The following is a 24497-nucleotide window of genomic DNA, read 5'->3' on the forward strand; positions in this document are numbered from 1 at the left end:
AGGTCAGATGCAACGCCGGTCCCTCTTATCGTTCAGATGCCCTTGAATTGGAAAGCACCCACCGGAACGTCCAACCATTTTGCCCTCAGTTTCGTATCCTGCGGCAAACTAAGTTGGTTCCCGTTTTCCACATGACGAGTCCTCAATTACGGGGATTCCCTTACCAAGTAACCTTCTACTTACAAGTGCTCAGTTACGCCATGAATTCATTGGCCCAGAACCTTCCCCCATTACAGTTTGCCCTACTGCGAAGCGGCACTCATTATAGAAGCTCATAAAGGAAAAGTACGGTGAGCTCGTGCAAAAGAGTCATTGGCTCACAAACCCTTTACCTGGCCCCGGGCACCTGCCGCAGCCTCCTTTCCTTCCCCTGCCGTGCACTGGCCAACTTGGTGCGTTGGCCAAACTGAGCTGAACTCACCAGGCTGATTCATTGGTGCTAGCTGTGCCCTCACCACCGCCTCACCCTCCCTGTCTGTTGGCAGTCTCCTGTTCGTCCTTCAGAACCCAGTTATTGGCATCATATCTCCCATGAGGCCTTCCCAGATCTTTACTCACCTAGACAGCTGGTCGTCCCCTTCCTGGTGCTGCCCTGACACTGTGCGTACATCCCTGCCATGATTGTCCAGTCGCAAAGTCATCTTCCCGTTGCGTGACTTCCTCCTTGCAGAATGGATTGCGCTTTATTCCATTTCTAGCCCTGGCAAGGCTGGCACCTACCAGGTGATCAGCGAATAGTAGCTGAATTAATTAATTAATTAATTAATTATTTTTTAACAGTAGTTGACTTTAATTCTGTCCCTTCCCTCGTGTCAGTGATTGGTGTTTAAGATGTAATGGTGCTCGGTGCCTTGTTTTCAATGACGTATAAAAGGGTGCATTGCTTGTGTGTGGGAGTGATTACAAAATCCAATCAAACTTGGAATCGCTGACTCACACCTGGAGTTTCTTTATTTGCAAGCTGGAAGATGAGGGCTGAATTTGAAACCCCAGGAGAAAATGTCAGCCTATGAGGCTATTTTGAATAACTCCAGAATAGTTATTTAAGGGGGGAGGGCGGAGCACCAGATGCCTCTGGACACGTAAGAGCTACCCCCCAGCCACTGGGCTTCCTTTCCATCTTTCACTGAGATGCTGCGGCCCATAGTGCTGCTGCTTAACACCCTCATCTGGCTTTCTCTCTGTGACTGGACCGCCCTGAGCCTGGCAGGTGGTACTTCCCTAAAGCACATAGTGGGAAGGCTTGAGCCCAAGGCCAGAAGAAATGGGGAGAGACACCCGTGATCAGGCAGTCAGGAAGGAAACATATCTTCTGAAGGTGTGTGTGCATGTGTGTGTCTTCACGTTGAGTCACTTATTTCTTGTTTCTTTTTTATTCACTAGCTATTGGGCAAATTGACCCATGACATGGTCTGCTGGAGGGACCACCCCAGTGACTCTTTGGCGATTCTGTCCATTCCTATAACTCCCTAGCCTCATGTTAATCATTATATATAAAACCCACCTCCAGTGTGTTGGAATCAAATATATTCGACACCCAGTCCATGTTGGGTTGATTTAGTATAATGTAAGAGTGCTTTGCTGACATCTGGAACCATGACAGTGAGCAAGAGATGCGCTGTGACCTTTGACCTCAGGGTCACAGCCCAAGATCTCTTATTAGGAGGTGTTTACAGAATTCACGTTTCCCTTATTACTTCCCAAGTGAGACTGGATTTATATTGAAATTTTGTGTATATATTGGCTTAGGGAAATTTTATTGTGGTGTTTATGTGCCCTGAATAATTTGCAATAACTTACAGAGTTCTAATTCAGGAAGTAATTGGTTCTGAGAGAATATGCATCATCATATCTAAATGTGTTTTTCCTTCCGTCTGTAGCCTTTTGACAAATAGCCAGGAACTTTATCCCTCATATACTGAATACTTGGGCACTGTGAACATGGGAATGGTGAGAACCTGGCATGCACACATTGACGTCCCAAGTCCTGTGCCCGTGACAGACATCACTAATCAATCCAGCTCAGCATGCTGCTCTGAGTAACCGTTCCTAATCTCGTGGAGTCAGTGGGAGATACTCTTTATCCACCATCCTAGTGAAGTGATACTTTGATAAAAGCCTGGTGGTTCTTCCTGCAGGGCACAGAACGGCCCCCTGTGCAGCTGGGAATCGTGTTCCCAGTGACGGTTTCCTGTCAGAGCTTGGCCTTCCTCCTAGAAGAAGTCTGAAAATCTTGGAGCCAATTACCTAATGGAATAATATGTGTTTCCCATTTCCATTGTCTGCCCTGGCCTGATACTCATTTTCCATTCATAAGAAAGTGTCCTGTGTTAAGAATTTGCATATGGAGACAGGTGGCTAGCATTGCTCTGGTCCACAAGCTTCCCTGAGACAGTAAGGACTCATTGCAAGATCCATGGGGACCGCAAGCTTACCCCATTCATTGGAAGTATAATTTGGTTTACACACACGAAGTTTCAGGAGTGTATCTCTTGCATCAAGCTATGTCCACTTCTGTGGGTAACCGATGTGTACGTGTCCTGTATTTCCTTTGAGAGCACAGAAGAGCAATTGGGTTAGGTCGTTCTTGCCACAGAGTCAGTTGGCCTATTTGTGAAATATGTTTGGGGTGTTTAAAGAGCGTCATTTGTTGTACAAGTTCTGGTTAATGATGTGACAATGGAAACCACATAGTAAGTACAGCCAACACCTACATAGCACCTAGCTCAGTACTTGTATGTATGTAAGCGTATAATACATGGTGCGTGCGTGCACTGCATGCTTTATATAAATTAACCCCTTGACACGATCCCATCCCCATTTTTGATACGAGAACACCGAGGCACGTGGAAGGGAAGTAATGAGGCCAAGAACATACACCTGAGGTAGTTGTCTAACCCTGCAAAGTCTGTGTTCTTAGCCACCACACGTTAAGTGGCCATCCCTAATTTCCTCTCCATTTGTGTACATTAATGGCAATACTTCCTTACCGAGCAGGGACGGGATTCCAGGCTTTTATGGTGATGGAAAGGCAACAAAGTTGGGACCCAGGGGCCCAGGGGAGGTCTGATTCTTTCGTTTTGCATTCTGGGTGGGTTGATAAATAAACGTGGAACAAACACAAAGTGATAAACAAACAGAAGGAAGCAAAGCAGCAACGGGTCACATTTGAGCCTCTTGAGAATTCTTTTGTTGGACAGCAACGCTGCGAAGGCCCTCCTGATGTAAAGACCAGGAGTCTTCTGCTTGGGCCTCACACATGTGCTTTGCTTGGAACTACCTTATCTCCTGGGTTTGCCTGGTGGCAGCTTCATGGGCTGTTCATCAGTGGCTTTTTGAGGAAAAGAAACTTAAGGCTTGCCCATAGGTCCTTGAGTCAGCTCATTGAACTTTTTGTCAATTAGCTCCCCCCCGCCCCCCCACTCCACTCATCTTTATGGTATGGCCTTTCCTGTAATTACAGTCAGGATCCTATAGCCGCAGGAAGGCCTGTCAATTGAGTGAGAGGCTGATGTCCATTGCACGGTGACAGCCGATTCCGAGGGTTTTAGGCCTGTCCTTAGAGAGGCTTGTTATTTCCTCCTTAGGTACTTTGCCTCGGCTCAGCTCACCACCATCACGTGGACGGAGGTGTCTTATTCCGTGGCCGAGCCCGGGAGGTCAGGCCCCTCGGCCGTGACGTACTGCAAAGTGGGGATGCTGCATTGATTTGTATTGTTTTTAATTAAAAATCATTTTTTAAATATGCATCTGTGTGCACACAGGAAAAGGTCTGGAAAGATGTGCCGCACACTGCTGAGCAGGCCCTACCCCCAGGGAGTGGGCTCGGGTGGGAAGCCATAGAAAAACGATCATAGTTTACCGTAGACAAGTCTGTGCTTGATTTTGTGTGTGTGTGTTTTTTTTAATGAACATGGATTAGTTTATGATTTCAAGTTACTATGTCGTTAAAGAATCAACCTCGACAAATATTTCTGGTGATCAGAATTTCCCTAGGAGAGGAAGGGTTAAATGGGATGCCACAGCATCTTCTAAACCCCCACCGGGGTGCCTGAGGCTGACTTATCCGTGTGCATTTTGTCTCTCCTAAGTTTTTGGTTGGTTAGAGCTCACAATGGTTTTGGTCTTTTCTTCGTGGTGCTATTCAGCTTCCCTGGCCCCCCGCAACCCCACCCCACTCCCCATCCTGTTCTTTAGATTCCCAGAGTCCCCATGCTCGTTCTGTCCTCCTGTCCTCCATGCTCTTCACCCTCCTGACTGCTGGAAACCTGATCTCTCTCCTCAGAAGGTGCGGATACTCTCTCCCATTCATTTGTCATTTCCCTGTTACTTAAGAGTAAAACAGAAAACACTGAGCTTGTGTAGAGTCATTGTTGGTGTTCTGCCTTTTTTAAATGTTTATTTATATTCGAGAGAGAGAGACAGAGCATGAGTGAGGGAGAGGCAGAGAGACAGGGTGACACGGAATCCGAAGCAGGCTCCAGGCTCTGAGCTGTCAGCACAGAGCCCGACGCAGGCCTCGAACTCCCGAGATGTGAGATCATGACCCGAGCCGACGTCGGACGCTTAACCGACGGAGCCACCCAGGCGCCCCGTGCCTTTTGAAAGCCACGTACAAATAAGTGCCGTGTTGGCAAAGCATATGCAGAGGTCACTGAAGATGTCCTGTGGTTTGCAGGGCCTGTCGGAGAGTTCGTATCTATGATGATCGGAAGGTGGCATCAGAGGGAGGAAACACGTCTGCTCGTAGGTGGTTGGCATTCTTTGCGTTGGCTCCACTAACCCGGCCACTCTCCTCACGTGAGAGACGTCTGTGCCGGTCTGGGGCCATCGCCTCTCCACGGGCGTGTTGTGGCAAGTGGGTTTGTCCGTCCCGCTCCCTCTCGGGCACGTGGATGTTAAAGGCGGGGACGTGCTGTATACACCCAAGTTTCCGGTTTTCTCCCAACAGAGGCCTCTCCGGGCCATTTTGCTGACAACGCTCTGTGTCACGCCGGAGCAGTAGCTTTCGTTTCACACTGTGAGTTTGGGGACGGGGTGCTCTCTGAGGGCCAGGGCCCGAGACTCGGACAGCCACCCCACCCCACACCTTTCTCGGGGCCATCTTCACGGAAGGAGACAAGTTGCTGCTGACGACAGACGCCCTCACTCACCAGTGCTCTGCCCCGCCTCCCCTGGCTCTGTCAGACCCCCAAGAAGGAGGATGTTGGAATACTCAGAAGTCAAAGGAGCTGAATTTTGCCACGAATGACGTTAATAGCGAACTTTAGAAGGGGGTGTGCGGGGGCGCCGTGGGGGTATCGAGTGCTAAGGCCCAAAGCTCCCTGTGTGAGTCAGCCTTTCACCTTTTAGCATAAAGTGCCTGCCGCCCCTGTGCCAATTCTGCTTCCGCTCGCACCGCTGGTGTGGGTGCCTGGGCAGACACAGAGGCATTTGCACCAGGGGAGCCTGCACCTGAAACTACAGATCCATAAGAAAGGCCCATCTTGTGCTCTGACAAGAGGTTGTCTTCCAATAGCTGAGATGTCTTTTTCATTTTTGGTATTAGACTTTACTTTTTAGGGCAGTTTTAGGTTCCTAACAAAATTGAGTGACACGTTCAGAGGTTTCCCGTGTAGCCCCTGCCCTCACGTAGGCACAGCCTTCCTCTCTGTCAGCAACCCCGCCAGACTGGGTGTGATTGATGAGTGGTTCTGGGGTAGTAACCAAGGCGGGCATCTGCCCCTGGCAATACTTTACCATAGCTCCCAGCCGGCCGCCAGGAGAAAGTGGGGGCAAAGACAGCCGGTTCTCAGGTCTGAGTTTCTAAGCTCTGCATTCACGAATCCAAGTAATTTTAGGCTATGGGTCTGTTTGGGGTTTATACCAGTGGCATTGATTACTGAAATAACACATGGGCATTAGGCTGATTGATTTGTGAGCAGAAATAGTAAATTTATACAGCCCCTCCCACACCTTATTGTATGTTTAATAACTACTTGTATGATTGGATTGAAGCACTTTCCGTGAGAGAGTCCCATCGTGGGGATCGCTCAGTACCACATCACAGGGACAGTGGCTGAGTCCAGAGATGTCACTCTTAGCTGGTTTTTACCAGAGGCTATGCAGTTTTATGTACCTTTCACCACCCTCCCCCCAAAAAAGAAGAAAATTAAAAAAAAAATTTTTAACGTTTATTTATTTTCCGGGGGGGGGAGGGAGGGAGGGCACATGCATGCAAGTGGGGGAAGGGCAGAGAGAGAGAGAGAGAGAGAGAGAGAGAGGCCGAGGATCCAAAACAGGCTCCAGGCCGTCAGCACAGAGCCCGAAGTCAGGCTCCAACTCACGAACCCATGAGATCCTGACCTGAGCTCAAATCAAGAGTTGGCCACCGAAGGGGGCGCCTGGGTGGCTCAATCGGTTAAGCGTCCGACTTAGGCTTAGGTCGTGATCTCTTGGTTCGTGGGTTTGAGCCCCGTGTTAGGCTCTGTGCTGACGGCTCAGAGCCTGGAGCCTGCTTTGGATTCTGTCTTCTTCCCTCTCTGCCCTTCTCCCACTCGCACTCTTTCTCTGTCTCTCTCTCTCAAAAATAAATGAACATTTTTAAAAAATTAAAAAAAAAAAAAGAGAGTTGGCCGCTTAAAGGACTAAGCCACCCAGGCGCCCCAACCGAGAAAGACAATTTTAAAGGCAGACTATATACTAAAAGTACTGAGATTTAGAAAAAACATATTTTTGGGGGGAATTTGATATTTGTAGGAAGTCATCAAGTTTGTCAACATAGAGGGGAAAGAACACACCTCCTTAGACCTCCTATCCTGTGCTCAGTGTTTTTTTCTTACTACTCTGTAAAACTGTCACACCGTCATGAATGGGGCCGGCCCTCCTGCTTTGGGGGCTTATGGGGTGCGGGCTGGAGGAGGCTCAACTTTGCTGAACTTCTCCAAACTTCTCCCGTGCTGCTCCCAAGGGGTACACGACACAATCAAGAGGCCCTTTGTGCTGAGCGGCTTTCGCTGGAGCAGTGGATGAGGCAGAGGCCCAGGGACGGCTGAACGTGTCTGGCCTAAAGGGAAATTCGTGACCTGAAAACACTGGGAACTCTTCCTGATAAGAAAAATTCACAAGGATGCCACGTAGCTTTATTGATTCAGTAAAAAAGCGCGGTGGTCTCCGTTGATGGCAATTCCCGCGTCCCATTTCCCTTGAACGGACTTGAAGGGACACGCGGCTTCCCCTGCCGGCTTTCCCTTGGTTGGCGTCCGGAGATAAGCACAATAATGATTGAGTTAAGACAGAATATTACAAAGGCTAAGGGAAGATTCCGAGGACTTTTAGTCTATTAACTCTATGAGACTTCTTAATAGTTTGGCTTAAGGCAAAAATGATTTTATTCTTGTTTCATCCTTGTTGAGTCAATAATTAACTTAACCGAGTTTGATTAAAACTGAATTTTACTAAGTATGAAAACCATCTGGGCTTTCCTCCTTCCATATGAAAAAATGGTGAGGGCCCTTGTCCTGTAGCAGTTGAAGGTGTCCAGCCTGGGGGCGAGGCTTACGGGGATCATCGCTTCGCGCGGGGGGAACGCCACGAGCCAGACAGTGCTCTCCATGTCGTCTCGGTCCCAAAGGGAGGGCAGCACGGAAGGCAGTCTTCCTGGCCGGGCTTGGTCCACAGAGAAGCCCTCGCTGCCTGCCAGTCCCTTCGTAACGGTCTCCATTTTTATTCCTTCTGGCCCCTTCGCCTCTCTCAGTGACCGGGGAGGGGCTCCTGGGGATCTCCTGGGTTGGGGAACCAGGAGACACTTCAGGTCACGCAGAGCCGCCTCTGGGTCCGCGATGCCGGCTTCCAGAAGGGCCTCCTGCATGCTGGCCGAGAGCTCCTTCGCCAGCAACCCATCAGTGCCCTCGGCTCCTACCAAATAGTAATGATGCGTTTGACTTGTTCCCCCACCAGCCTCAGTCTCTTCAAGAGTAAGGACTGGCTTTTCCTTTTCCATCTGTGGCCCCAGCCTCCAGCACGGGGCTTGACACCCGCCGACCTAATGTACTTCTACGGAATGAACTAGTGAACAGCAATAACGAAAAGTCAGGTCCAGACAACGTGGGTCCCTTTGTCGCTGGATGTTGAGAACTTGAATTTCATGCCATGGGGCCCCTCCCTTACATTCCATCTTTATGTGCTATAAATAGACATTCCTGCTTTTGGCTAACTAGAATTAAGTAGTACCAAATGCTCCTTTACCATTTGGAGGCCTCGCTGCTTTGAGTCATTTAGAGAGGAGGGAGAGAGGCAGATGGGGAGGAAGTGGGTCGAAACCTGGCTTCTGCACCCGGGGTAAGAAAAACAAAACAAAACAACGAGCCAGAAAAGCAGGCGGGAGCGGTGGTAAGCACACGTTGAGGGCTTTGGTGTCTGATGCCAGGGTGGGAGCCCACGTGGAACCAAGTGGGACTTTTCAGTGCAGAGTTTTGTCAGCCCAGGGATGCTCCTGGGAGGCAGGGCAATGCTAATTGTTTGCAGGATTGCATGTGCAGTGGGGGAAAGATGGGTCTTGAAAAAAACTGTATGGCTTGCTTGGCATTTACTGTGGGTGTTAAGTCTGCGTTCTAGTTGCCAAGATTAAATTAAATCGTCTCCATCGCTGTTCAGCCTTACTCTGCACAAAACGTACCCAGTTCCTTTCTGCAGTCCTTTCTCCCTTCATCTTTTTTTTTTTTTTTTTAACATGCCGTATGCTGCCTCACTGAGTCGACCGTGGTAACACTTCACCACATCGAGTAAGTTGTGCCAGGCACATGCTGTTGGAACACCTGGCTGAGACACCTGAGCATTTTCGTAGGACCGGGGGTGGGTAGACGACTCATTGCAATTTACAAGATGGGGGGGGGCAGCGGGGAGGAGCTCAGCTTGGGTGTCATCTTGATGATTTCTGAACAGCCTTCCAGCTGGACTAGCTTTTCGGGAACACATGTATGTTTGTGCTGGAAGCCCCCGTATTATCATTTAATCCAAAAGCTTTTTTCTATGATGAATTATTCAGGCAATGTTTTCCAAAATTGCCATTGATCAGTACAGACCCAGAGAGAGCATGTACAGCATTGCGTGTGATGGGCCCGTTAGGGGTCGATATTTTCTGGCTCAAAGTAGTTCCAAAAGAGAGAATTCAAAGCCAGTGTGTTTCTTTCTCTGGGCAGGAAGTGATGCAGGTACCAAACTCAGGTTTACTGATGTTGAGCTTGGATTAAAACCTAGCCTGCGAAATAGGCGTAGCCTTGCTGGGGTGGAGACCTGGGGGGGGGGGGAGGTGGGGGGCTGCAGGCTTTTATCCTGAGGCATTCACCAGTGAAGAATGTTGGGTGGGACACAGGGTCAGCTGAGTCCTCGGACAGAGGTTCTCTGTTCATGCCCACACAATTCTGAACTTGGAACGTAAATGCTCTCCCCTGGACACAAACTTCAGGTTTTTGTTTTTTGTGGGTTTTTTGTTTGGTATAATGACACGTTTCTTGGAAAAGTGCCTGCCTGTTTTAAAAAAAAAAAAAAAAAAACAGACAAGTTGGTTAGGATGTCTTTGTGTAAACATTTTGGCATTATGAGCGAAAATCGTCCGGTGGTGAGCCAAGATGACCATGCCCCCACCTGCTGGGGCTGCACACAGACACTTGTGGGGTTTTAGATGCGTCCATGGGACAATGGGAAGAGACAGGAAGCAGATTTCCCAGCTCTCCTTGTCTCAGCGTACTCTGTCTTCTCTCCTGGCTGTCTCCCAAACGGCGGTCCTCGGCTTCGGGTGTGCATGAGAATCACCTGGGAAATTCTTCAGACCTCATGATGTGATGGCCCAGGGTAGTTATATCCAGGTCTCTGGGGAGTGAGCATGTTGGGCTTTCTTCGGGGGAGAGGGAGGCAGCGAGGGCTGAAAGCTCCTGCTGTCCAAAGTGCCCCATCACCAGATTTTGGGAGATCCAAAATCTGGATCTTGTGATCCAGAGACTTGGGAGACTTGTGGGGTCTTTCTGCCCTTAGCCCTGCAATATCCTTTTTTCTTGAAAGCAGCTTTATTGACATATGATGCAGCAACCCTACAATCCATCCTTTAAAAGTGTACAGTTCACCGTTTTTTAGTATATTCACAGAGTTGTGCACCCATCAACTTTAGAACGTCATATTAGCCTCAGAAGATACTCTCAACCCGTTGCCATCCTCCCATCTGCCACCTCCTTCCGCCCGAGGCAACCACGACTCTACTTTCTGTCTCTGTGAATTTGCCTCTTCTGGGCATTTTGTCTAAATGGAATCCTATACTATTTGCTCCTTGCTCTTAGCGTGGTGTTTTCGAGGTTCATCCTCACGGTAGCCTGTATCACGACTTTGTTTCTTTTCAAGACTGAATAATATTCCACCATAGGGATATACCACATTTTATGTATCTGTTCATGAGCTGACGAACATTTGAGTTGTTTGCGTTTTCTGGCTATTATGATTAAGGCTGCCCTGGGCATGTTATCCATAAGCCTGAGGATACCACAGTATCCTTTCTTGGTATGTCTGGATGACATCAGGGAAGTGGCTTGAAATGTTTCGCATTCAAAACAAATCCTTACTAGCAAAGCAGGCAGCCCTGGAAGGTGGGGGGACCAGGGTTCTTGGGTGACTCAGCACCTGCCACATGACGTTGAACTGTTGATGGCTCGTCTTCTCAGGTGACAAGGGAATGCAGCGACAGTTCCTGTGCTGGGCCTCCCTGCTTCTAGAGATAGCAAGAGGTCAAAGGAGCCGCTTGCTGAGAAAGGAAGGTGCCGCTTGCCTCGATTACTGCGAGGCGTCAGTATTGTTTGTATGATTAATGAGTCCGCATTTCAGACTTTCCCATTTAATGTGTTGGAGCCTCCTGACAACATCGCCTTTCATGTGTTGCTGACCGTTTTTGAGATTTATGAGGCCCAACTCACAAGCGATGTGTGTCTGGATTAAGGGAACCCGAGAATCACTATTTATGTCTGACCCGAAGAAATTCCCTTTAAGCCGCTTATCAGAGGTGCATGCTGAGAGCATGATGGGAAGATGGAGTCTTGAGTCCCCCAGCAAAATCTGGAATCTGCTCTCATTTCATTTTAACTCAAGCGACAAGAAGCTAACAGACCTGTAGGTCCACCTGTAAGTGTCTGCTGACGGTTCCACTCTTGTAAACTTAGCTTGAAAAGTACATATGCTGCACTTCTGTTTGTTTTCCTCCAATACTCCAGTTCTTCAGTGTGAAATTGAAATCCAATCCCTTATTGTGAAAAGAAAACAAAACAAAGCACAAAAAAACCAACTTTGACCAAGGTGGTTTAGACAGACTAAATAGTCCTTTAATTTGGCAAAGTGACTATTTTTTATTTAAAACAACATCATCGTCCCATATTCTTTGCGTTTGCATTTGCCAAACTAAAAGAAAACGTCCACATCATTAAAAATGAGGTCTCTCTGAAAAATACTCAGGAGGCACAACCGCTTACAAATGTTTGTGCATTATTTCACCACCAGGGGGCATTGTGGCTTGACTGTCCATTTAAACGGCTTGCATTCTATCAGTTTACCCAGAAAATAGAAGGCCCGGACGTCTTTCTGATTCCTTCCAGGAAGAAATCATATCTGGAAGAGAACAGATGTCGATTCTTTTTCCTCACTAGCAAATAGTAGTGTTGTCAAATTTGCTAAACTTAGCCAGTTGAAGATTAACATGCAATATATAATATGCATGTGCCTAACTGTACAATAAATAGTAAATCACATTTTTATGCTTTCTCTGAACTTGGAGGCTGCAAGTTTTTTTTTTTTTTTTTAATTCCCTGGGTGTGATGAAATAAATAACATTCAAATACATTTTAAAGATGTCAGTCAGGAAAAAAAAGTGCTTGGCAACTGTGTTTGATAGATTTCTTTTATGATTAATTCCCCTATTAAGTTTTAATGACTTTAAAGATATAAAGCGAGAAACCACAAAACTAGGCATGGTTAATAAATAACTGAAATACCAGGTGTATAGAAATGCATCTGTGGAAAAATGAAATCATATATTCTCTAGGATGTATTAGGAAACAGCTCTTTGGCAAGTCTAGAGAATAAAGTATCCCTGAAAGGGGGGGGGGGGTGCGTTTAAGAACAGTGAACTGAAGAAGATTGTTTTTCTTAAAGAAAGTCCTATGAGAAAAGTACTCTCGAAGATTCACATACGTAAATTAAATTATTTTATGAACCAATAGTTATCAGCAAGGTGGTGGTTCTCTGAGAATGCATCCCTCTGTGTCGGATTTTTAAGACTTGTTGCACAGATTTTCAAATCCTGTTCCCGGTTTCTTCTCACAGTTTTTTTGTCCCCCCCCCCCCCCCCCCCCCCCCGGACTCATACGGCATGGGGAATGCGGTGTGGCCTTGTTGTTTTCTAAACACTCCAAGCACTGGCTCCTCCCTGAAATGGGGGCAGTGGTGACAGTGGTTTAGCAATACTGTCTTTTCTTTTTCCCTTCCGCGCCCAGAGTTTATGCAATACGACTCAGTTCCTCCTCGGAACATCTCTGTGAACCGGGGAGGCTAGAAGAATTAATTGCAGTTTGCAGAATGCAGAAGTGAGGCTGGTCTGAAGCATGCAGGCTTGCCCCGTGTGCATGGAACCTTCCCCTCAGAGGGGCTGGACGTTCCCACTCGGGGCCCTCTGTGGCGGGCACAGCTGGTTTATTTACCTCCTAGAACATCTCAACTCCAGTGCTTAAGCTGAGCAGTTTGGAAACCAAACACACATTCATTAATATGAATAATGGCCGGGAAGATTTGCAGGGCCCCCCGAAGAATGTGTAAATGGTATGTGGTTTTGTATATGCTTGTGTGTATGTTTTTGTGCCCGAAAGGAGGTAAATGGTGTATCGTATACAATTCCTTCTCCTCACTCAGGACTGTTGTTGTTCCTGAATTTTTCTGAGCCCCCAAAGCACAATAGGTACCGTTTGGAACCCTCCCACCAGGCAGCCCCGCCCTCCCCCCCCCCCCCCCCACTTTAGATCTTCAAAGCTAAAGATCTTTGAAATCCACAGAACTTACTTTTGAAAGCTTTTGGCCCATCCCAAATGAATCCTGAGCCCCAGCCTGGAGTGAGAAAACAGGGAATATTGTTCTTTTCTGTTTATATTATTTCATACTGAGTTAACACACTTGCCAAGAGTCCGAGGCAGCTCCTGGCTTGACAATGCCTTATTTAACTAGCCTAGTTTCTAGAATAAAGCCAGGGTCCCCCAGGCCCTCTCAGCAGTGCTCAGGTCACTTCTGAGCTGGAAGAGACCAAAGCAAACAAAGCAAATCCGTTTCCCCATGAAAATCATCTTACTTTTTTAAGGGGCAGGACACAGATTTGGCCTACGCAGCCAGAGAGCCTGGTCCAGTGCCGGATACCCAGGTCCTCCCGGGTTTTGGAGAATTGGAACGCTTGGCTGCAGAGCTCAGTGACCTGCCTCTTGGGGCCGAGCAGCTTCACCAACAAATAAGGCTTTCTGCTTGCTCCAAACTCGGGAAGTTGCTGGAAAGTCTGGTTAGCAAATCCCTCGCTCCCAGTCCTGGCCGTATCTCGGGGTGCTTGCTAGCACACGGAGCACGTAGGCTCGAGGCTGGAAGAAACCCCAAGCATTTGGCCAGGAAGAGGCAGCTAGTTCCAGCTGGCCCAAGCTCTGTGCTTTAAAAATTACCCAGATGAACTGATTTTGTATAGAGAGTGGGTGGAGAGGGCTCCGGGGCCACGGAGGAAGATTCGGCCTTTCTCTCCCTAATCGTGAGCAATGTGATTTGGAGGGAGAAGCGGGGGGTTGGCTCAGCAACCCACATTTCCTTGGCTGAGCTCCAGAGGAGAGGAATGATCCAGAGGGAGGGCACACTGCGTCCGGTCAGACCCCGCTACACTGCTGGGCCTTCTGCTGGCTCTTGGAAGCAGCTCTGTGCCCAAAAGATGGTCACTTGGCCCAGCGGTGGCTGCCCAGAGAGGGAGGCAACAGGCCTCAGGTTCTGGAGGCGTGGCTTCTGTGAAAAAGCTCCTTTGGAGACAGGAGGCCACCCTCCAATCATAACTTGGCCTCCCCACTCTCCCTGTAGACGGACGGGCCGTGTTGTCCTGGCCCCGTGCCCAAACGCGTTCTTGGCACATGCCGACATCCTGTATCGCTTTTGCCTCAGAAACGGATCTGGTCGGTGACTTAGCCCCTCCCTGAAATGAAGAGTAGCTTGTGTATGCTTCTATCCTTCTCTTTCAACCCGAGGAAAGAGAAGAAACCATGGAAAGGGAAAGAGAGTCTGAGCATCCTTCCTTTATCCCCTCCTCCCCCAGAAGATACAGCGAGAATCTCCCAACACGCGTCCACCCACCAAAAGGTTTAGGGGCCAGGGGGAGAGCCTGTGTGCCTTTCCCGCACATGCCTCATGCCGGGACCCGGCGAAACCGGCCTGGTGGAAAGGCCACTAGATGTCTGCCCTTGCTCGAGGTTCTGTGTTCGTTAATCTTACCTCCCCAGGGCCTGTTTTATGCTAAGCCCCACTTCTTTTAGGTCCTTCCACTCTGTGCTGTTTCTGTAAACATTGGAGAAGCAAGATCTTTCTAGCAAGGGCAACATTGGCTCGGGATAAAGTGATCGACGTTGGTAGTGTTTTTATATCCAACCAACAGAGAGCAAAAGAAAGAAAAGAGTCAGAACCAGCATACATGGACGAGAGAGAACACGAGTGATTTCTCTGTATCAACTCTCTTTTTAAAGACAAGATTAATGGTCACACATAAATACAAATATAAATAAATATATAAAGCCAAGCACCATAGACTCCACGTTCAAAATGTAAACCATGCCTTGGAAACATTGATGTTTATTTTAAGCAACTGACACTCAGGGAGAAGAAATAAAAAAAGGGAAAAAAAGGAAACAAACAAACCGTGTTACTGACAAGTGATAGGATATTCTATTTTATATCTCGCAGATATTTTACAGCCCCAGCATTTCTAGGGAACGCTTTGGAATACTTCTGGTCCGGTTTGTCCATAAAAAGCCGTCTGTGTTCTTATGTTTTGAAAATACATGCGGACAAGCCCCGAGCATGTCGTATTAGGGATCTTTGCCTTGAGGAAGAAGCACAGGACATCAGTGTCCCCCACGTCCGCCACCCTCACCCCCCTGGAGCCCTTGGAGAAACATCCTGGTGCCGCTTGTAGCCAAATCAGCATTGCCCTTCGTGATCTATGTGCACTACTGTTTGGGGCACGTTTGAATGATGATGCTGTAGGGGAAACACCGTCTGGCTGTGCTGTCGGCTGCTGATGCCACTCCCAGGTGCCCAGGAAGCTGAGCTGCCTCCGCCACTTGTCCCAGAGCCTCACCTCGCCTAATAAGGCGAGGGGGGCCCTCTGAGCTCTCACCTGTTCGGACCAAACAAGACGACCCAGCCCTGGAACTGGGACACAGCGAAGTGCTCCCAGGACCAGGGTTGGCCAACTCTGCCCCGACATCAGGGTGTCTTGTCTGTTGTGGCAGGCTCTGTGCCCACCCTGGTGTTTATGTCCCCCATCTGTTTTTGCCTCGGAAGCAACAACAAGACTCAGATCGTAGTAAAGTGGCTCATCTCCCATAAGTCCTGGAAAGCTGGCCACGGCCTCCGCGTCATGGGAACAGAAGACAAGCCGGCGGTCCCGGTGGAGGTGGGGAGAAAGCAGGGCGTGGATGCTGCTGCTGCGGCTGCCGTGGACCTCTCTCGGCAGGGCTGGTGTCGGTGCTGCTGTTCTCCCGTCAGAAGGGGCCCGTGCCCTTCCCACTGTCTCCTTTGTCTCTGTCAAGCCCACCCGGTCTCCAGGAACGCAGCTATTTAATTATCGGCTGCTGTTACCTCTCCGTCACGGATCTCCCGACTGTGTTCACAAGTTTCTCCCTGTCGAAGAGAACAATAAGCGGCTTTTGTCAGCACGATCTCTCCCAAAAGGGTGTGCGTGCGTCTGTGTGCCTGCACGAAGCTGGCACCATTTCCAGCGTGCACTGGAGCCCTCCCCTCACGTCGACCCAGGACTCCGCGGACTCCCGGAACTGGCAGAGATTGCGTGACCCACTCGTTAAACGTGGACGCTATTAAACCTCGAATTGTGTAAACGTACCGTTGAAGAAATTATATTCCAAACAAAGTTATTAAATACTCAAAGCTCAATACTTCCTGGTCATTTTACCACCTTTGACTTTAACTGCCTGTGCTCTTGAGGTCAACTGAGATCTGTTTGTCTCCGTACGGCAGGAACACTCTAGAATGGAACGCACCCGCTCGACTCTCCACAGCCCTGCGTTCAGTGACTTCCCCCGGGGAGCCTGAAAGCAGCCGTGGTCGGGAGCATTTACACCACGGAAATTGGCAAAAACTACAAATCAAGGCTTCAGGCGTTTTGTTTAGATCATCTTGGCTTGACAAAGTAATCGCAACATTCATAATGCATTTCACATTTAGGTACCGTGTCTGTAGTCATTACGTTATGAATGTTATTTTTTAAGTGAGGATGTATTCCTTCCGTATATTGCAAAACCTGTTACCTAATTCAGCAAAGAAGTTGCTGATGCCCCTGAAGAATGAATAAAGTTCCAAGGTACGTCTCTCTTGATTGTTTCCCTTTCGTCTTACCGGCTAACTGAAAAATATCAACCAATATTTATATCAGACATCACTTACTCATCACCTGCAACTTGCCTGTGGATTCAAGAGTTCGGCAAAAATCAATGAAAGCACTGGGTGAGAATCAATTGGGTCCGTGGCCTTTGTAATAAAGAATATTGTGTATTTTTACTTGCAAATTCCGCTCCAGCATCCTTCCTTTCTATCGGCAGGCTTTATGATAAACGGACACATGTGTGCTTACACATGCGTGCTTTCATTTTTGGAGCTGTAGAGCATTTAGCAGAATACTGGCTCACTTAGGTCGGCTGCTCACTTCTGGAAGTGTGTGAGGAGTTGTTGAAATGGCGCACGCACACATGCCCGCCCCGGTGCCTGGCCCAGAGCCGCCCAGCCGGCCGTGGCCATGGGCTGTCATCGTTTCCGTCCCTGTCACCGTTGGGGGGAGCAAGATGGTTTATGCTGATACCGGACTCCCCCTGCATCGTGGGCTGCCCTATGCGCCTGGTTAAAGCTGCATGTCTGTAGTCCCAGGATGTTAATTTTCAGAGTGTAAAAATATTCCACGGCTAGCAAACTGTGGGTCCTCCCCTTTATTTTGATATTTATGGCTCTTCCCACAGCTCGTTCAGAAGTCGGGCCGAGGCGGGGGATGGGTGTCACGAATGTGCAGGTGGCTGGTCACCCCACCCCCGCCCCCAAACACAAGCCTTGCCTCCAGATACAATCAGGGGCTTCGTCTGTTCCCTGAAATGAAGCCTTTCAGCACAGTTTACAGGGACGGCTTCGGCTCACACTCCCTGACCTTTCAACAAAGATTTGAAACCTTCGGAGAGCTCCGAAATGATGCGCGCCACAAATAGCCACCTGAGCACAGACAGGGAAGGAGAAGACTTGTGGCTGTGCTCTGGGGAAGGACCCAGGGACCTTGCAGAGCTCAAAGGACACCGCAGGCACGTCGAATTTGAAGGTCGTTTGTCCTCGCGAGAGCCAGGCGCTGTATCTCCCAGGCCTGTGGCCTAAGAAGTGCCCTGGTCCGGTGAAGGGGATGGGCTCAGGGTGATCACAGCCCTCTCCGCTTGCACACCCTCATGTATTTCTTGTTATTCTAGTTGAGTACTGCATTCAGACAGAGGTTGCCAATAAAGTTTATTGTAGGAGCAAAGTGTCAATATCTGTAGTACCCCCCGCCTAGGGTGCTTGTAATTAAAATGCCACAGATAGTCTGGGAGAGGCATGAAAATTTGATGGCAAATTGATTTCAGGTTCATCTTGAAATTTGTCCTCAGCTGGACTCGATACTCCTGGCAGACGTGGGATGGCTTTTGTCAGGAGGGTCTGCTAGGATGAGACAGAAATGTCTTGATCTGAATATTAAATACAGCATGCTGTTTATGACAGATTATTCGTTTCGTGCTAAAACACAGGGCTCCTTCTCCTGACACATTCTTCTCCATTGAATGTGTAAGATGGGATTGCATAGATCCACTTTGCATATGAAAAGAAGTTGCATGAAAATTTGCCCGGCACAAGAAATAAAAGAGTTTTAGGAACACTGGCTTCGAACACAGGGTATTCTATCCAACATTCTAAACTTAGAAATGCTCCTTGCATCTAATTTAAGAAAGCTAGAAAAAGAATGGCGATCAAGATAGTGTAATCAACTCTCACGGCCTTAGAGTGTTTCCTCAGAATAGCATGTTACAGAAAAGGGGGAAGAAGCCATATACGTGAAAAAAAAAATCCCAACATTTAATAAAATAAATTGCTGGTTCCTGTAAACTTGCATTTATGCATCACATTAGAAAAGCCATTATCCTTAGGTATTGTTCATGCAGAAATGCACTGTGATGATAATATAATTTTAAAGGTATATCCGTTTTCAGAATTCAATTTGGAAAAGGGTTGAGGGAAGAATAACGTTGAGTTTTTGAATGTCTTCAATTTTAAAAAATGTGTTGTTCAGTCGAATTAAATCTGTTCGGGAAAACCCATTTTACAATCTGGAACTATTTATTTGGCAATTAATCGTATTAACGTTTGAATCCGAAGCATGCTTAGAAATGGGGTTTAAAAAAGCAGCACTCAGACGGAGCGCGTTCATTCATTCACACAGCAAACGCGTGCGGAGTCCCTGCGATGTGCAAAGCCAGGCTGGGTGACCAGAGATTTTTAGGTGGGACTTCTGTGAGAACCCCCGCCCCCCCCCCCCCCATTTCAGGCCATCACGCCACAACTGCATCCGTGGCAGACGATTAATTTTTGAAACATCGAATTAGCCACGTGAAAATCTGCCCCAGCTGACTTCAAAATTAGCAAAGGAGGTTTTGTGTCATTCGTTTGGAAGCACAATTTGAAAATGGAACCAGAAGCAGTTCCATCTACCTCCTGATGCAGCGGTCTGTTTGGAATCACTTGCTGGAGGGGTCTAGACCTACATCTTTCTCTGTGTTACAACTCAGGCAGTCATAAGTACTCAGGCCCATCAGCAAAAAAGAGCCCAGCATATGTTCTCAGGTCATCAAAGTCGCTCCTTTGCACATTCAGGAGATATTTATGGATCTTTTATTAGGCCAGTTTTTATGACCCAAGATTAAAAGTTAAAGTTAAATAATAAAAGTAATGAAGATGTGCCTTTGGAGGCTTCAACTAGTTTGTGTTTTCACCCGTTTGTCAAGGCCCATTGAATTTTGATGGTAGCATTAAAGACAAAAAAACAAAAAACCAAAAGGATGCCCCGATTCATTTTTGGAAGGAGACAGGGTGTGAATGAACAAGTTAATAAAATAACTTACACTCCAGAGATGCTAATTTATATCTTCTCTGTGAGTATAGGAGACCGTTCTCTTCCAATGTGGCTCTTTTAACATTCTCAAGAAATACTGTGGGTAACGTGTGATAAAAGATTTAATTGTTTGGTCCTAGCACCTAAATGTCAAGATAGAGCATCTTCAGACCTAATCGGTATGTTTCCGAGAGAAGCAATCGGTAGAAAATAATGCTTCTTGGGGCTCCTCCAAGAGTCTGTTTTAGATTCTCAAGTATATCTTATTGTGAGGTTGTTCCTTTTGGACGGAGACCTTGGTTCAAATTCAAAGTGAAGTTTCCCTGTAGGGTGAATCAATGATCCAGTGAAGACAGTAAAATAGTACAGCCTGACCTTGCACTTGGGTTGTCTATTAATTACACTGACATTTATAATACCGAGAGTGAAAAAAGAAGCGTTCTGTGGTCAAAACTATTTCACAAATGCAGTACTTATCAGAGCCTTTTAAATGCAAATGTGTTTTCTACCTCTCTAAGAAGGGGAAAGAATAATAGTATTTTCCAAACTTATATCTCCATCGTTTGTCACCCACCCCCACCCTTTTTTTATTTTATATTTTATGGGACAGCCTTAAATGGAACATCCAGGGGATAGATGAATATTGTTTTCCAAACATCTTACCACTCAGCTTCCACTTTTTTCCCCCATATGATCATTCTGTGGGACCAGCCTACTTTGGAACATCCACTGGAAAGCTTGCTTTCAGCACAGGAGTCTGTTGCTGGTCCCCGTTCACACCACATTATCAAGATGAATCATATGTAAAATGTGTGTGTGTGTGTGTGTGTGTGTGTGTGTGTGTGTGTGTATTTTTTTTCATTCTGTTAATGGAGTGACTGACAATCCCCCATTCCATAACATCACTACAGCATTTAGGAAGACTCTTCTCTATTTACAGGTATCAGACAAAAAGAGTACTTTTCACAAATAGCAATCTAGTCTATATTGTAGAGCCTTCTAAAAGGAACTGGTTATGGTATCTTTACTACCGCACTTGCTTTGACTTTGTTCTTTAGTAATTAGATAATTACGTATAATTAGCACATTAATTACGTGCAACAGCTGCCGTTGAGTGTGTGCGTGTACAACTGCTTGGAAACAGCTTGTGAGTTCACTCTCAGACCTGAGAAATGTTTCTTCTTGGCGTGTTTTCACTAATTTTTTTTTTCCATGTGTGGAGGCAAAGAGCAGTGCAGGGAACTAAAAAGTAACAAGGATTGTTATATATTATTAAGTGGAACGAGTGATTTAAAAAACAACATGCACAGGATAATTTCCTTGTTGTATAAAAATATGGGCATAGAAAATGGATTTACATAAATAACGTTACTGTAAGTTTGCTGCCTGCCTCCCTTTTCTCAACAGATATTGATGAGATATCGATTATGTGCCACTCACCGTGCTGGTCCGGAAATATAGCACACAACAAGATGGCCATTGTGTTTGAGAATCAGAGGCAATTTTGTCATTTCCAAAAAAAAAAAAAAAAAAAAACAACCTTCTGTAGTTGACCACTTCCTGTAATGAATTTGTCACTTTCATAATTAGAAAGAAAACCGCCTCAAATCGTGTGGGATGTTTAAGATAATCCCATAAAAAGCGTAAGGCTAGGCACATAGTAGGAGCTCAGTAAACACGTACTGAATTAAATGCGGTTATATTTACATTTGAAAGCAGCACTGACATTAAACACCAGCTCTCTTGATATATCTGTATCCGTACCTGTATGTGTACCTGTAGATCTTCATGATTTATCTGGCCTCTCATTCATCTCGCTGGAAGTTCCCCTGGGGAGGGACGATGATCTGCACATGGCATATGGCCTTTCTCCGAAGACCTCTGTGGAGACCACTCAGGCTCCATCTCTGGCCAGACCCAGTAGTGTTTAGGCGAGGCGGAAGGGCGTCCATGCACCCTATCACATCATGGTGTCTCCCCATCTCCCCACCCGTCTCCCTCGGCCACCTGCCTTCGTACCTGCCAGACTCCCCCATGCCTGCCTGTTCAGCTCTTCAGTAATAGATTCTTCCATAAAGGTGGCTTTGCAGAGGGCAAAGTATCCTCCCACAAGTAAGTCAGCACATTCACTTGAGAGAGAGAGACAGAGACAGAGAGAGAGAGAGACAGAGACAGAGAGAGAGAGAGAGAGACAGAGACAGAGAGAGAGAGAGAGAGAGAGAAAGAGAGAGAGAGGAAAGAATAAAACACCAGTCTTGGCATCCCAGCAAGATAAAAAGACTCCTGATGGTGAACCGTCTTTGCTCAGCAGGAAATTTTTGCTTTGATAGGCCTCTCTCTCTCCCTCTCTCCCTCCCTCCCTCCCTGCCCTCCAACCCCCCCTCTCTTTCATTAAATTTTTTTTTTTTTTACAAATTAAATAATACCATGTGCTTACCACAATCTGTGACACCATGCAAATGAATAGCAAGAAAAAAAGTTCATGCCATCGCCCTTTCTTTCTGCAGTCCTCAAGCTGTCCCCGTAGCCCACTGACCATGGCTAACAGTCTACCAGGAGTTTCTCTGAGCTCTTTCTCTGAGCTCTTCTGTCCTTTCTCTGCCACCTTTCTCTGAGCTCTTCTGTCCTTAAAGGGACATCTGCTGCAAATGTAGGGAAGGTTTTCTGTTTGCCTTTACGAGAACCCTCCCCCGTTTATGTACCCTACACTGCCTCTTGCTTATCTCCCTGACCAATACATCCCAGACGTCCCTCCAGGTCAGCAGATAAAGAGCTAACTCATTTCTTCTAATAGCTGCATAATATTCCATAGTGTGGATATTCTATGATTTACTGCAATTGGACCTCCATCTACTTTACATTCTCATGTTCATAGCTTTCTGGACATTTGGAAGCATTTGAGAAAATTGACATCATCTCTGTAAACGTACAGACTCCTGTTCCCTCGAGAACGTCCGGATATCGAGACTGTCCTGCACACTTGCCTTGTATGTGCACTCGTGTTCCCCAAACGTCGTTCTCCATCACGTCATCTCCTCAGATTCCTCTGTGCCCCTTCCTCCGTGCCTGCAGAATATATATTTTTTTGCACAGGCAAAAGTCCAGCCGAAAGAATACTTATTTAGCATAATTTAAACATGAGGGTTTTCTAATGCCACTTCCATTTAAATAATTCAAAAATCCGTTGCAAGGTGTCTGAATACTCTGGGAAGAGAGCTGTTAATGGATATATCATCGAGGCTGAAGACGTGTTCTTCTGTCTGCAGTTGAGAAGTATGAGGAAAAGATCGAGATTAACATTGTCATTATTCGTGTTATGATATCTGAGTTCCCCACTTGCTGCTTTCTGGAGGCATGGGTCTGATTTCTTGAGAAATAATTTCACCCCTCTTTAGGAATGGTGAATTTCAAGCGGTTTTAATTTTAACTGCATTATTTGTTTGCTTTATGTATTATTCGAAGTTATATGGGAAAAGTGTTATGTGGTTTCTTATTTATGAAATCAGGGCAACCGTCCTTCAGATTTGAAGCAGAGATCTCAGAATATTAAAATCTTGGACTGCATCTATAGCAACGTGAATGATTCTTCTGAAATTGACATATCAAGGAGCTTCTCATCTATTATTAAATTACCTTTTCCTCAAACAAAATATTTATCAGATGTAACATGATACCCAAATTCCTTTACTTGCCAAACTAGAAGCTATGACACACACACACACACACACACACACACACACACACACACACACACACACCTTTATTCTTGTATTCTTGGTTTCCTACTGTATTTTAACATTTTAAGCAGCCACAGAAAAGTAATAGAATGAGCAATAGAAAATCGCCGGAATTGAAATTATTTCCAGCTATGTTTAAATATGAATGTCTTGTTCGACTCTTAGCATATGTATTTATGGCTGTGTGATATCATTATGTCACCATAATGAATGTCTGCTGAATTATGTGGGATTCAACGGGGGATACAAATGGATTTGAATTCTGTAACTGTCATGCTGTGGTCCAAAGAGGATGGAAACTGAAATATCCCCCTGCCTTAACACATCTGTCAAGCGTCCTCAGCCTGCTCTGTGATTCTTGTCTGTTGGAAGTGGAGAAGGTTCACCTGGAGAAGCCTGTGCCCCGAGTACATGTTGTAACAGGTGTCAAAAGGCAAACACAAGTCACATTACGGTTCTGCTTAATTTGCTTTGGGTTTGCTTTCCTTTGGATTAAGAACAGTGTTGTGTAGCTTCCCCCGCCCCGCTTCTTGTTCTGAATGCCTAACTTTAAATGAAGTGACTAGCATACCTTATTATTTAGTCTTAATTGTATTAGTGAGTGAGCATATGTGTGCAGAGCGTGGAGACAGAGTGAAAAGAGAAGGAAGGGTCTGGAGTTTGAGTCCCAGTGCCTTCCTTACTAGCTGTCTGCCCTTGAACCAGGTAATTAGACTTTCCTCAGGTTTCCTGGGAACAGATAATAATAGGTACTTTCCGATATTCTTGTAAGATTCACATGCAATATACATACAGGGTCTAGAAGTGCCTGTTAAATAGGAGCTTAATATGTGATACTTGGCATTGCTGTTTCTGCTGTAGTTATTGTGATTCATGTTATCTTTATATAAAACGTAGTTCCTTAGGAGTAAGTTTTCCATTTTTACACGGTAGAGACTTATCATTTTAGTATTAGTGGCATATGTTTCCTGAGCACCTAGGTTTCATTCATTTAAGAGGTATTTACTGAATGCCCACTATGTACCAGGCTCTGTGTCAGACCCTAGGGGGACAGTGGCCGGCTGCAGCTGGCAAGCCCCCACCCTGGCAGGAGTGCTTTGCAGAGAAGTGGATACGGATCCCCATTGGCCAGGAAGAAGGATTCTGGTCGAAAGATGAGTGTGTCCCTACCTTCAGAGAGATGTGTCCCTTGCCCGAGTCCAGCAAGGCTTTGGCTTCAAGACAGGACTTCCCTCAATAGGGCGGCGGTGACGGACTGCGTCCCCGGTGTGGCTGCTTTCAGTGGACACGTTCGCGCTGCTCTGTGGCCTGTGAGTCCTACCTGGCCCTTCCCG

General features: G+C 46.7%; 1 protein-coding gene and 1 long non-coding RNA gene across 2 annotated transcripts in view; one reads left to right on the forward strand and one right to left on the reverse strand.

The window, feature by feature from the left end:
* WWOX (WW domain containing oxidoreductase) overlaps positions 1 to 24497 on the forward strand; it is a 977838-nt gene that overhangs the window by 347802 nt on the left and 605539 nt on the right. The window lies entirely within an intron of this gene.
* Positions 15609 to 24423, reverse strand: LOC132690913 (uncharacterized). The gene is made up of 6 exons (XR_013552540.2): positions 24334 to 24423; positions 22357 to 22492; positions 21864 to 22068; positions 21446 to 21555; positions 21191 to 21333; positions 15609 to 15918 (listed from the first exon to the last, which is right to left on the reverse strand). It is a non-coding gene; the product is annotated as an uncharacterized LOC132690913 (long non-coding RNA).

This window comes from Panthera onca, chromosome E2 (genome assembly GCF_046562875.1).
Source record: "Panthera onca isolate mPanOnc1 chromosome E2, mPanOnc1 haplotype 2, whole genome shotgun sequence".
Classification (NCBI taxonomy): Eukaryota; Metazoa; Chordata; class Mammalia; order Carnivora; family Felidae; genus Panthera; species Panthera onca.